Genomic DNA, 13362 nt, shown 5'->3' on the forward strand with positions numbered 1-13362 from the left:
TGATGGAGCAATCTGAAAAATCTGGAATGTGTGACATTCTACAATGAAACTGACCCAGGCTTTTGAAAAAAATCTAAATGACACGGAAAGCAGAAAAGGTGGAAGGTGTTCTGGATCAATGGTTCTTCAGTTTTAGCAAACATCAGAGTCACCTGGAGTGCTTGTTGCAACACAGATTGTTGGGTCTGCCTCCAAAGTTTTCACTGGGGCATGGCTCCAAAATTTTTATATCTGACAAGTTCTCTAGTAATACTACAACTGCTAGTATGAGGGTCACCATGAGAACCACTAGACAATATTAAAAAATATTTAAAAGACTTAATAACAAAAGGGAAACTGTATTAAAACAAAAAGACAGCAGACATAATTAAAAAAATTAACTATGAACTATATATTAGGCAATAGTTTTGAATTAATATTAATATTCTTAGCATTTTTGTTGCTTTATAAAAAAGGTTCTTAGGACATGCATGCTGAAGTATTTAGGGATGAAGTATGATGATGTCAGTAATTTATTTAAATTTCTTATAAAAATACATATACACATGCAGACTCAGACATACATAGAGAGTGCAAATGTGACAACATATTAACAGTGATATTAAGTAAAGAATATACACATATATATGTTGAATGTACTATTCTTTTGACTTTTCTGTAAGTTTGAAGTTTTTCACAGTAATAATTTTGGAGGAAAAAGCTCTTTATCTTTGTATATGACCCTTGTAATTATAGATTAATAACCCCAGGAATAATTTTCAAATCTGTGTTAACTTTTTTGCCTTCTCTTCTGATTCCGTAATGTGCCCTCTTTAAGCATATCACGCTAGCACTGACTGAGATCTTTTTGGAACAATGTTTTCACAAATAGCACTGTTTTCTAAACAAAATAAATGAGAGTGAAAAATTATCAGTCCCTCCCACTCTGATCCCATCACTCTGTGATTTCCTTTTTGTGTACACACACACACACACACACACACACACACACACACACACACTCACACACTCCACATACACAATCCATTCTTTTTCATTCCTCCCTCACAAAAATGTATAACACTCATATTTAATTTGTCTTACAACATGCCTGACTGGTAAAGGTACTTATTTTATCAGTTATTGAGTCACGCCTTGTTCCATTACACAACTATTTACTGAGATGCTACTATATGCTGATCAGTGTTCTTGTAGATGGAGAGATAGCAGTAGAAAAGGTTTCAGCCATAGATACGACAACCTAGAGGTGGAAGACAGGCAATAAGCAAGTAGACAGAATTAAAAAATGAACACCTGTAATCATCTTATATATAAACAATTGTATATATAATGAAGGTGATGAAGGCTAAGAGGATAGAACTAAGACACAGAACATGTTGGTGCTAGTTTAATTTCTCTGTATTCCAGGCTCGTGAATTTGGGTAGGTCATATGACGAATGTGAACCTCAATTTTCATGATGAAAATAGGCATAATAACCCTTGCCTAAGTACCCTATCCCCTAGCATGGCGACTATGAAGAACCTTGACTACTGAATAATTTGTATTATCATTGCCAAATGACAGCGTACCTTGGGATATATTTTGAGCTTTGTATAATTCTTATAATAATAAGTCATCTTATAATTCTTATAATAATAAGTCATCCTACTACTGTGTTAGTAAGGATTATGCAAGCTGCTGTAACAATGAGCCCAACAATTTCCGTAGCCTAACAAAGAGAAGTTTGTCTTCCTTACTCAAAAATCCAGTGCTTCCTCCAAGTGTGATTCTTGAGGTTCTGCCATCTCCTACCATTGGTTGTAAAATGACACACTTCACTTTCACTAACATTTCTCTGTGTAAAACACACTCATTTGATCATATCTAAATGCAGAGGAGTATGAAATAAAGTCTGGCTTTGTATTTCCCAAAGATGAAAATATGAATTTTAGTGAGCAAAAGCAATTTCTACTATAAGACTAAAATATTTTTCCCATTTACGTTCTTGCTCGTTATGGAATAAATGTAATATGTTAAAGAAAATAGAAAGGGTAATTTTCAATCAGTTAAATATCTATTATGGGCTGCTTGTATATGAGGCACAATATTATATTGAAGTTTTTGCCTGTATAGCAAAGCCCAGCACCTATCACAGTGCCTGGTACAGAACAGGTATTTCAGTAGGTATTAATAGGTTAATAAATGAATAAACGCCACTAGATTCCAAGTTCCATGAGAGCACAAAGTCTGATTTGTCTACTACTGTCTCTTAGGGCTTACCACTGTGCTTAGCATACAGTTAGCAATAAATACACGCTAAAAATTTATATTTTGAAACCCAAAGTTATATTTTGTTCCTCAAAATGAGCATATGCATTTATAGCATACTCTTGAAGCAAAAATTTTTATAACACATTTAGTCATGTTAGAATAATTCCAAGTCATCCAGGCTTTACCCAAATATGCATGAATACTTAAATAACTGACAATTCCACAGAGCTATTATAGCTATATTTTAGTATCAAAGAGTAATAAGCAATCAAGTAGACAGCATTTTAAAAATGGAAATCAGTAGGTACCTTTAACTGAAAATTAAAAATAAGGCACTCTAACTTCCAAAGAGCCTCATTAATTAATTTAAAAATGAATTTTGAAGATCCTGGATGACACTGCAGTATCCCTAAAGGTCAATGTGGTTGTGTAAAGACAACAAAAAGAGCAGTAACCACAACAATAATAAATATGATCTGGTCCTTTATAGCAAAGATCTAGACTTAGAAACCTAGAAGAGGAAGTGGTGTTCCTCATCAATTTATAGTTAGACATTGTTTTTCATGACATATTCAGAGGGCAACAAATCCAGTTAGATCCAGATATAGCACCTTAAGTTGGCCTGACATGATCCACATGGTAAAATTGTGAACATCACAATCAACTGACTTTGGGAGAAATTCTAAGATGGTCACGCCACATTTTATAGTCATTTGTGATTCATTCATTCTCTCTATTTTAATCTACCCATCTATCTATAAATGATGTTGTTTTTCTTCTTTTATTTCTGGGATGTCAGCACTCAAATTGATCCATTTCAAAGACCACATCTTCTTTGGAGAATATATTTATTATTACAACCATGAAATAATAATTGAAATAAAAATGGGATCTAAAAATCTGAGAATCACCATGAAGCAATAATTCACCCTAAGACCACTCTACTATTATATCAGGCATGTCACCTGTATTTGAGAAATACATGAATAGGAGAATTGTGATAACTAAAGCAATTTAACTTTTTAATTTAGCATTCAGAATTTGGGTCCTCTGATTAAAACAATTCTTTTTTTTAAATTTATTTATTTTAATTAGTTTCAAGTATACAGTACATTGATTAGACATCTATATAACTCATAAAACAATCCCCCAGTTGTTCCCTCTCTCCCCTGAACCTCCACCTAGCCAACATATTAATGCTAACTGCATTCCCTATGCCATGTGACCATCCATCCGCTACTAATTTGTACTTCTTTAACCCTTCACCCCATTATCCCATCCCCTGTCCATGACCAAACATGAGTGAAATCACATAGTGTTTATCTTCCTCTGTCTGACTTAAATGCCTTCTAGATCTGTCAAAGCAATATCTTTTTCCATTCCCTTCCTTTTCATATGTAGGGGCCTTGTTTTCTTATCCTTTCAGTCACTCTATCTTTTGGTTGGAGCATTTAATTCTTTTCCATTTGAGGTATTTGTTGATAGGAATGTAGTTGTTACCATTCTTTATTCCTATTTTTGATACATGTTTTTTCATCTTAAAGAAGTCCTTCTAACATTTCCTGTAATACTGGCTTGGTGGTGATAAATTCCTTTAGCTTATTTTTGTCTGAGAAGCTCTTTATCTGTCCAACTCTAAATGATAGCTTTGCTGGATATAGTATACTTGGTTGTAGATCCTGGGTTTTCATCACATTGAATATTTTGTGCCAAGCCTTTCTATCTTGTAGTTTCTTTTGAGAAATCAGCTGCCAGTCTTATGGGTGTTCCCTTGTAGGTGACTAACTGCTTTTCTCTTGCTGCTTTTTAAGATTCTTTCTTTGTATTTAACTTTTGGCATTTTAATTATGATATATTTTGGTCTGGGCCTCTTTGGCTCCCTGATTTTTGAAATTCTCTGAGTTTCCTGGGGTTTTATGTCCATTTCCTTCACCAAGTTAGGGAAGTTTTCTATCATTATTTCTTCAAACGGCTGTTCAACATCTTGATTTTCCTCAGTTAAGCCGATCAGATGAATATTTGGAGCCTTAATAGTGTCCCATATCCTACTTAAATTGTTTTTATAGTCTTGGCATCTTTTTTCTTGACATTCTGATTGAGTGCCCTGATTGGCTGTCTTGTCCTCTAGATAGGGCATGTGATCCTCTTCTTTATTCACTTTTTTTCTTTGTTTATTCCATTTAATATACTTCTCATCTCAGATAATGTGTTCATTTCAAACTGGTTCCTTTTTATATTTCTACTTCCATTTTTATGTTTTTTATCTTTGTTGAAGTTCTCACTGAATTTATCTACACTTCCCAAAAGTTCATTGAGTATCTTTATAACCAATGTTTTGAACTCTGCATTTGTTAGGTTGCGTGACTCCATTATTCCTGGATCTCTGTTCTGTTCTCTCATATGGTTTCTGCTTCTTTGTCTTCCCATTTTGGCTGCCTTTTTATGTCTGTTTCTATGTACTAAGCAAAGCTCCAAAGTCTTCCAGTCTTATTAGTGCATCCGGGGTCACCTGTTAAGATTCAGCAAGCAATTCACAGATGCTTTGCTTATAGTTATCTCAAAAGGCCACACCAGAAACCGAGGCCAGCTGCCTCCAGTGTGAGTCTAAGCGCTGCTCAGCAAGGAGCATCTGACTCGCTGAGGATACACCTGGATGTGGCTTGGGTGGTGCCACCAGTGGGGGAGGCTGATTTCAGGGAATCTTCTGGGTGGAGCAACCTCTGTTATCCAGTTTGATGAGGTCAGCTATGGTAGTCCTATCTCCATGCACTGGGAGCAGGGAGGGCTCAACAGGGAACAATGGATATGGCCGGCACTTCTGTACAGACTGAGTCTCGCCTTGGCCCTCACTCCAACAATGTTTCCCTGTAAGTTCCTGGTGCCCCCTGCGTGCAGCCCAATCGGCACTGGCACTCAAAGTGAGCAGGTTGGTCACCGCAAAAATCTGCTTGTGGACTCAGTCCCTTTAAGAGGCATCTGCCACTGCCGCAGCCTCTATCTCACTCAGCCTCTGGGGACCGGGCAGCCCCATGTCCTTGCCCCGTCCTACCTTCTGCCATTGCTAAGTGATTTCTTGGACTTCTCCCTAGTTGTATGGCTTGTTCATCAAGATCTCAGGAGATTTTTCCTTGCTCCTTGCTCTTTGTTTCCATCACAACTTTGATTTGGTCACCAGAAGGATGAACAGAGCCTCTATCATCTACACCATATTTTTCCTCCTCCAAAACAATTCTTGAAGCACATATTTCTACCCTCAAAAAATCTGAAATGACTCGTTTTGCAAATATCTCATGAAATTTTGCAAACAAGACTTCTTTCTGCCAAATAAAAATTCTCTTTATCTTTCAAGGCTCAATTCAAACATCATTTCTTCTTAGAAGCCACCCCTGATTCCTCTTAAACAGAATTAGAGGCTCCTTGTTTGTTCTCCCTATGCACTAGTCATTATACAACCATTATACATATCCCACTGCATCATAACCAATTATTTCATTATTATTATTCCCACTTAAATGTAATTTACTCAAGCTCAGGGATACTGTCTTATTCATTTTTGAATCCATAATCCCTATCACAAGTTCTGGAATTTAAAATGTGGTTAAAACATTTGCTAAATGAACGAATGCACAAATATATGAATAAGCAAATGCGCCATACTTTGTTTACCAAACAGAAGGCTTAGGTCACATTAAGAATGTGTAATAAAGCTGTGAACAACACAATGGCCACATTTATTAAAAGTAGAGGCTTAATGGGGTGGAATTTGTCTTTTTTTTTTTTTTAATTTAGTCACTGAAGAACTGAATAACCTGAACAATATCATATCTCTTAAAGAAAGTAAATTCATACTTTAATATTGGCCCATGAAGATAATTCTAGGCCTAAATGGCTTTAAATGGTAACTTCCACAAAAGATTTACCGAAGAGTAATACCATTTCAATGTACTTTTCCAGAAGATTGAAGAAGTCGGGACACTTTCCAATTTATTCAATGTGTCCAACATTATACTGACACCAAAACTAAATGAATTTATGACATGATAATAAAAGTACATCACAATATATATTACTTGTGTACATGCATGCAAAATCTATAACAAAATATTATCAGATCAGATCCAGCAATACATAAAAAGTATAATACATTGTGACCAAGTAGGGTTTATCCTAGAAATGCAAGGCTGGTTCGATAGTCAAAAATAAATACAATTTATCATACCAACAGATTGAAAAAAAAATCATCTCAATTGATAGAAAAAAAAAACCTGACAAAATTCAACCTTCATTCATTCATGATAGAAATTTTTAATAATATAGCAATAAAAAGGTTCTTCAATCTGATAAGTTATCTACAAAAACCCACAGCTACCATCATATTAAAAATGGAAAGACCAAGAATTTTCCCCCCATCAAGAACAAGCTGAAATATCCATTCCCACTCTTGCTATTCAATTCACATATCCCTGTCTTCCCACCTTGAATTATCTATGTCCATGTGCTTTAGAGATTGCATGGCATGATATTTAGCAATCCACTCTTGGATATTAAAGGCAATATCCTGACAGCTGCAGCATAGAAGCTGGCTTTCTCATACTGGAAGAGTACCAGGCAGATTCTCAAGGGCAGGAAGTGCTTGGGACACATAGATCAGCACTACATTGGGTGATTGTGATGGGTGGGTCTGAGGATTTTCTTTCTAACATTAAGAGTAAAGACAACAAAAATCTCTGTCCCTGAACATGAAATAATAAATCCTTAGATCATCTAACTATTAGGAGTTCTAAGTTCTGAGTGTTCTTTTTATAGAATTCTCTTCTGTATCAGGCATGTTCCCAGAGATGGAGGCAGACTGTCTCCAGGAATATGGTACATTCTGAAGAGATCTTTTGGCTACCACAGCCCTTCATAGCATCAGTTATTTATTTGGTCACCTTCCACGTGCAAGACACTACACTGAGTATCTTAAACGCATCATCTCATGTAATCCCATGATCACTAGGTAAGTTTTATTATTCATAGTCCACAAATTAAGAAAGTTGACACTTAAAAAGATTAAATAATGTGTTCAAAGAGGCAAAATTACAGTCTACGGCCATGCCCCCATGAACAAGCCCGATCTTGTCTGATCTTGGAAACTAAGCAGACTTGGGCCTGGTGAGTACTTAGATGGAAGTCCACCTAGGAAGACCAGGTGCTGTAGGTATAAAAAAAAAAAATAAGGGATTGTAAACTGACAAGGTCCTTACAATCTGTGAGGTCAACCAAGGGTTGCCTCGCCTAAAAACAAACAAAGAGGCAAAATTACAACAGGAAAAATCTATGGTTAACTATCAGTTCTTCTGACTACAAATTTAGTACTCCTTCCATTATATAGTAAAAAAAAAAAAAAAAAGATAATTTTAGAGATTGATGAGCCAGAGAAAAATGTAAAGAGTCTTTCTGTGACTCTAGGCTTTATCAAAAAGTTTTATATTTCATTTTATGATAAAACTTTCAAAATCCATTTCCAATTATAATTACAAAGCTTCTCCCTTTCGATGTAAATTTTCAACTAAAAGACTAAAAGCAACATCTGAGCAGATTTCTTATCCTCTTCTTCTTCCTTTTTCTCTTCCTCAGCACCATCATCACCATAGCTAACGTTATGGAGCTTTCTATGTATAGGCACCATGATGAGCATTTTATATGGATGATCTCATCACTTTATCCTCTGAATAACCCCATGAGGTAACTAGCATTATTTTTTGCCCTTTCTTTCTTTTACAGATTGCCTGTAAAATGGATCTAAACAAAATTCAAATCTGTGAGCCCTTGAGGGAATGTTTATATTCTCCCTGGAGGCCACCAAATCGGTTTACAGTACAGTTCATGAAATTCCTTGCACATAGCTTTTATTCCCTCTCTCTGGATCCATTACTGCTTAAATCTATCTCAGTGTATGATTTGACTTGATGATCTGATCCACCACAAGAAGGAATAGTCTTAAAGATGTTTCCAAAATTCAATTGTTCTGACATTCTTTCTGCGTTCAAATTGGAAATCGGTCTCCTGGGAACTTTAAATGGCACAGTCCTTGTCTTTTGTTTTGGGGAGACTGTCCATTGACAAACATAGATCTCATTGCATCTCTGCTATTAGTGGGTCAACAGCAAAGCTCAAAAAACATGTGTGGTAGATACTTCAAGTTTTTCTGGAAATTATAACACTTTACCTCCCCTTGGCCCATCAGCCCTTATGCTTGGCCGCAAAGGCTTTCTCTTTGAAAAATAATGAAAATTTAACCAACAAAGTCATATCTATTGGCCCAAGTCACTTCATTTCTGAGGATCTCCAAATTATTGTAGAACCCATTTCCCATTTAGAAAAAAAAAGTGCAGCTCCTGCCGAGTGTTAATTTAATTTTACATAAAACACGCTCTTTGAGGCTGAAGCAAATATGACTGGTTTTCAATGGGAAAATAATATAAAAACTGTTCTTAGAGAGTTATTTCTAAACAAAACTTGTCTCTAATCCTAAGTAACAGAAATATATACATACATTGGATTCATCAAATGAATCTTCAGCTAACAATGGTTTGAGAACGTTGTTAACATCACGCATAGGAATACATTTTCAGTGATTGAGAATTACTATATTTTGTAAATGGAAATAACATTACTAAAAACAGATGCTATAAATAGAATGAAGTCATCTGTTTCCAAAGACTATGTATATACTAGAGCAATGAGAAAATAATAAAAGTGAGATATTTCATAGCAAACTTTGTAGATGAGGTTAGAACCATAATCCACAGGTTATCTTGGGGGTAAATGCTGCAGCTGCAAGAGCCCTGGTGAGTATTCTCAGGACATGGGAAATGGGATAAAGGGTAGACCGGAAGGGAGTGCCCTATTTTACATATGAGATGACAAAGCATCCCAAGCCATAGGCATGCCACTAAAAATACTTCTTAAATGGATGTAGTCTCCTTGCCAGAAAAGATCAAGGATAAACCAGAACAGAATTCAGGAGCCAAAGGTACTGTCTCTGAGGAACCCTGCCTTTTGCCACATTGCTGGAAAATCAAGCGTTTATGTATGGTTAGAAATGGGAGCAATTAAGTGTAGTCTGCAGCCCATCTACAGCAGAATTTGATTTCTGATCCTTTTGACCTAATAATGCTATACATACGAATATCTGCATTTTTAATAAGTATGTTGTGATTCTTTAAGCACACTAAAGTGTGAGAATCAATATCATCGGCTCCGAAGACGGACAATCTGTGTTTAAATCTCTTTGTGTCTCAGTATCTGTACTTGTAGAGTGGGGATACTCATAATGTCTAATTCCTAAGATTAAATAAGATGTCGCATATAAAGAGCTCAATAGTGAGCATGTAGTGAGCACTCAATTCTCACTACTTATTAGTCTTTACAAAAATTACATTTGCATAGCAGAATAAGCCTTTCCGAAAAGAACTTAACAATTATAAAATCCTATTATTCTCACAATAATTCAAAAAATCAGTGAAAATTTCATTATCCCTATTTTAAATGGGAGAGAAGGAAAGTCCAAGGGATACCAGAGACATGGAATGGCAAATGGGATTCAGCTGGTGTACCAAGCATAATTGATGATAATAGTTGCATATGGTGCATTATTGAAAAGCTTCCTGAGGTTTCTTTGGCGCCATTGGTGTACTAGACTTTGTTAAAGTAGACCTGCTATTTAGTGGCAGAGTTAGAATTAAAATTAAAAAGGAGAGTAGACTACCACTATTCATATTCCTCTTTTATCTTCCACAGAGACACCCTATGCAGTTGAGCATGGCAATGTGCTCATTGAAAGTGGCCACAAAATAAAAAGTGATGTTGAGAAGTGGCTCCTGGAACATCTTGCTAAAAAGAAGTTGCTTTGCTTGGAGGAATGAACTTTTGACTTGACTTTTCTCCCTTCTTGCTATCTGGAACATGGAAATAAGGGCTTGTGCTGCAGTGACACTATTGTAACTGTATATCAACCCTGAGAAAGTTTGCTGAAAAGGAGAAGAAGAATTAAAGCAGCCTGGCTTCCTGATGGTGTCATTCCAGCTATGGACTGCCCATGTCTGGGGTACACGTTATATGAGAATATCTTATTAAAGCCACGCCTATTTAGGGGTGTTTGTTACTTGCAGCTGAACGCAATTTCTAACTCACGCAAATCCTTTTTCTATCATTACTCTTTCTTCTAGGACTATTTTCATAAAGACCACAATGTTGTTTGTAGGGTTGTTTTAATTATTTTCCTATATCTACATGCTCATTGTGGATAAAAAATAAAGTACAAAGAAAAATAAATAAAAATTGTGTATAATTCCACTGCCCAGAGCTAACTGCAGTTAACATTTTGATATTTTGCATTTCAGTCTTTTCTCTATCCATATGTCATAAACGTGGATTTCATATATCTTTCTTGATTTGTTTTATTACATAAATATTTGTCTGTCATATTAAATATCATTTTTAAATTACTTGAACCTACATAACATTGCATTCTATGATGTGCCATAACTCAGTTAGCATTCCTATCACATTGGATACTATTTTCTGTGTTTTGATGTTATAAACATTACTACAGTGAACATTTAATGCATAAAGATGATTTATTTATAAATTTCAGATTCTTTGGACATATTTCTATGTATAGCATTATTAGGTCGAAGGATCTAAATATTTTCTAGCCTCATCCATAGAGCCAAAATGCTTTTCAAAAACATGTCAATATATACCCCATCCACTCAACAGCACTAAATGTGGTTCTTTGATCATCTTACTAGCTTAATAAATGAAAAGTTATATCCCACAGATGTTTCACTTTTCAAATATACAATTATGATTGAGGGTGAACATAGCTCATGTCCATCATCACTTGTGTTTCCCACTGTGTTTTATGCATCTTTGTATCTCCAACATCTACCACATGCCTAGATCACAGGATATACTCAATATGGCTTCACCAGAAACATGTGGTTATTCTTAAAAGTCATGTACCTGAGATGGCCTGAGGAAAATTTTCTTTGGAATCATTGCTGATTAGATTACATCCCATGGAGTTTTAATATTTTAGTGCTGATGACCCATGAATGATTATATTTAAAGCTAACACTGAGCTTTTTCTATTCATTATACACTGTTCTAAAAACTTTAAGTACATTATCTCATTCAACCTTCAAAACAACTCAGTGAGGTATATAATGGTAGTCTCCCCATTTAGGATTTGGAAGCTGAGGCAGAGATGTTAGATCAGTGAAACAAGGACCTGAACCCATGCAGTGTGATTCTAGAATTAATTTTCACTCAGCGTCTCCAATGGGCATGGGAACTTATGAAGTGTTTTCTGGAACACGAAGAGGGGGAAACAGACAAACAAACAAACAAACAAAAAAGTGACCCTGTCCTCCCAAAGTTCAATCTGCTCATGTAGACAAAATGAAACAGTAAATGTGAATAAAATGGTGATAAAAATAACCAATGTTTACTAAAGGCCAGATACTTTTCTAAGCACCTAATCCTCTCAGAATACTCATATTGTAGATAATACTACTATTTTTTATTTTACAGATGAGGAAACTGAAGCAGAGAGGTTATGCAATGTGTCTTCACTACACTTGTAGTAACTAACGGAGCCAGGATATGAATCTAGACATACTCCAGAGCCCACCATCTTAACCACTTTGTATAGAAATTCCCATGGAATACAAAAGACAGAAGATAGCACATGGCAGGGTCTACTTAACCATCAAAAAGGTAGACTCACTATGTTAAGTGAGTTCAGGAGACAACACATTCTCCATGAGCAAGAACAACCGAGAGTATCCTTACCGTTCTTTGCTATGAAACAAAATGGCAGCTAAAGAAACATGGCATTAGAGAAAAGACTTAGAGTGGAATCAGACAAAGGTAGTTTTAAGTCCCAGCTCTACCACTTCCTAGTATAATGGGAGTAAACATTTTCCGTAACAAGGTGGTAAAGATAAGTTTCTGTACATATGGCATCTAGCAAAATTTCAAGCCTATTGTAGGAACACAAAATCATCATTTATCTTATATAGTAGACATGATGGATTGGCTCCCTTTTATCCTGCCTTTCTCTGCCATAAGAGAAAGAACACTAAAATACTTGACTTTGCAGCCTCCCAGTCCAGATAATGAAAAATAGGCAGATATCTTTAGAGAGCTAACCACCCACAGAAGAATGAATACTTTTCAAAGAACAGACCTTCCTTCTGTGTCCTGCCCAGATTGTTAAAATGATGTGAGGTGTAGTAGCAACCATTTTGAGAACATGAAGATAAAATTCACATGCCAAGAACAGTGAGCTGAAAAGACAGAAAGAGTCTGGTGCTTGCTCGCCTGCTCTTTCAGTCACTAAAAAAGTCCTGGATAGCCTATCACATACTTTTATGTGAGAAAAATAAACATGTATTTAGGTCACTATTTGTTAGAATTCTGTTGCTTAAAGCTGAAAGTGTGTTTATCTGTTACACTTTCTTTACCATTTGCCAGAACCACTTGTGTTTTCCCCTACCATGGAATACACATATGGAAGGATCATAGTGTCTATCACCAAACAGCCAAGATCTGTTTCTTTTAAAGTCAATAACTCAATAGTCTTCATAAGTAGGTCTCAGAACATCAGGTTTAGGTGAAAAGGTATGAATTGGATTCTCTGTCCATTAGCAGCCAATTGGAAAGCTAACTGGTGTGAGCTAGAATAAAAAGTTGTGGTCATTTAGTGAGATTTTAGTCATCAATGCCCACATGAGGCACTAGAATATAAGGGAGTATTATATAGCAAAAAGAGAGAAAAACAGGCCAGGATTCAAATTCTGGAATTAGTACACACTAACAGTGACTATGAATAATTTCCTTAAACTCTCAGTTTTTGCCTCTGTAAAATGAGGATAATAACTCTTCTAGAGTTACAACTAAGATCATATAAAGTATTCTCTGTAAAAAAAAAAAACAAACAAAAAAAAACTATTGCAGTAACTAGAAATTATCATAGATGATCCAAACAAAAAATGATGATTAAAGGCAATAAGAAATGATAGTATGAAGTGATCCAAACAAAAAATGACTGTACCTA

At 35.6% G+C, this 13362-nt stretch overlaps 1 protein-coding gene and 1 pseudogene across 2 annotated transcripts in view; one reads left to right on the top strand and one right to left on the bottom strand.

Annotated features, from left to right (window-relative positions):
* LRMDA (leucine rich melanocyte differentiation associated) overlaps nucleotides 1–13362 on the bottom strand; it is a 977969-nt gene that overhangs the window by 19470 nt on the left and 945137 nt on the right. The gene's annotated exons all lie outside the window — the stretch shown is intronic.
* On the top strand, nucleotides 7337–7455 carry LOC112482782 (annotated as a pseudogene).

Source organism: Pteropus alecto, unplaced genomic scaffold (genome assembly GCF_000325575.1).
Source record: "Pteropus alecto unplaced genomic scaffold, ASM32557v1 scaffold155, whole genome shotgun sequence".
NCBI lineage: Eukaryota > Metazoa > Chordata > Mammalia > Chiroptera > Pteropodidae > Pteropus > Pteropus alecto.